Genomic DNA, 1,546 nt, shown 5'->3' with positions numbered 1-1,546 from the left:
GAATGAGGATAATGTAAGGTAGTCTGACCATGTGTTGTCATTGGGAGCCCTGAATGAGGATAATGTAAGGTAGTCTGACCATGTGTTGTCATTGGGAGCCCTGAATGAGGATAATGTAAGGTAGTCTGACCATGTGTTGTCATTGGGAGCCCTGAATGAGGATAATGTAAGGTAGTCTGACCATGTGTTGTCATTGGGAGCCCTGAATGAGGATAATGTAAGGTAGTCTGACCATGTGTTGTCATTGGGAGCCCTGAATGAGGATAATGTAAGGTAGTCTGACCATGTGTTGTCATTGGGAGCCCTGAATGAGGATAATGTAAGGTAGTCTGACCATGTGTTGTCATTGGGAGCCCTGACTGAGGATAATGTAAGGTAGTCTGACCATGTGTTGTCATTGGGAGCCCTGAATGAGGATAATGTAAGGTAGTCTGACCATGTGTTGTCATTGGGAGCCCTGAATGAGGATAATGTAAGGTAGTCTGACCATGTGTTGTCATTGGGAGCCCTGAATGAGGATAATGTAAGGTAGTCTGACCATGTGTTGTCATTGGGAGCCCTGAATGAGGATAATGTAATGGTAGTCTGACCATGTGTTGTCATTGGGAGCCCTGAATGAGGATAATGTAAGGTAGTCTGACCATGTGTTGTCATTGGGAGCCCTGAATGAGGATAATGTAAGGTAGTCTGACCATGTGTTGTCATTGGGAGCCCTGAATGAGGATAATGTAAGGTAGTCTGACCATGTGTTGTCATTGGGAGCCCTGACTGAGGATAATGTAAGGTAGTCTGACCATGTGTTGTCATTGGGAGCCCTGAATGAGGATAATGTAAGGTAGTCTGTGTTGTCATTGGGAGCCCTGAATGAGGATAATGTCATCTGACCATGTGTTGTCATTGGGAGCCCTGAATGAGGATAATGTAAGGTAGTCTGACCATGTGTTGTCATTGGGAGCCCTGAATGAGGATAATGTAAGGTAGTCTGACCATGTGTTGTCATTGGGAGCCCTGAATGAGGATAATGTAAGGTAGTCTGACCATGTGTTGTCATTGGGAGCCCTGAATGAGGATAATGTAAGGTAGTCTGACCATGTGTTGTCATTGGGAGCCCTGAATGAGGATAATGTAAGGTAGTCTGACCATGTGTTGTCATTGGGAGCCCTGAATGAGGATAATGTAAGGTAGTCTGACCATGTGTTGTCATTGGGAGCCCTGAATGAGGATAATGTAAGGTAGTCTGACCATGTGTTGTCATTGGGAGCCCTGAATTAATGGGAGCCCTGAATGAGGATAATGTAAGGTAGTCTGACCATGTGTTGTCATTGGGAGCCCTGAATGAGGATAATGTAAGGTAGTCTGACCATGTGTTGTCATTGGGAGCCCTGAATGAGGATAATGTAAGGTAGTCTGACCATGTGTTGTCATTGGGAGCCCTGAATGAGGATAATGTAAGGTGTCTGACCATGTGTTGTCATTGGGAGCCCTGAATGAGGATAATGTAAGGTAGTCTGACCATGTGTTGTCATTGGGAGCCCTGAATGAGGAT

The sequence above is a fragment of the Oncorhynchus masou genome, chromosome 27 (genome assembly GCF_036934945.1).
Source record: "Oncorhynchus masou masou isolate Uvic2021 chromosome 27, UVic_Omas_1.1, whole genome shotgun sequence".
Classification (NCBI taxonomy): Eukaryota; Metazoa; Chordata; class Actinopteri; order Salmoniformes; family Salmonidae; genus Oncorhynchus; species Oncorhynchus masou.
The sequence above is the reverse complement of the archived record's forward strand: the minus strand, read 5'-3'. Positions refer to the sequence as shown.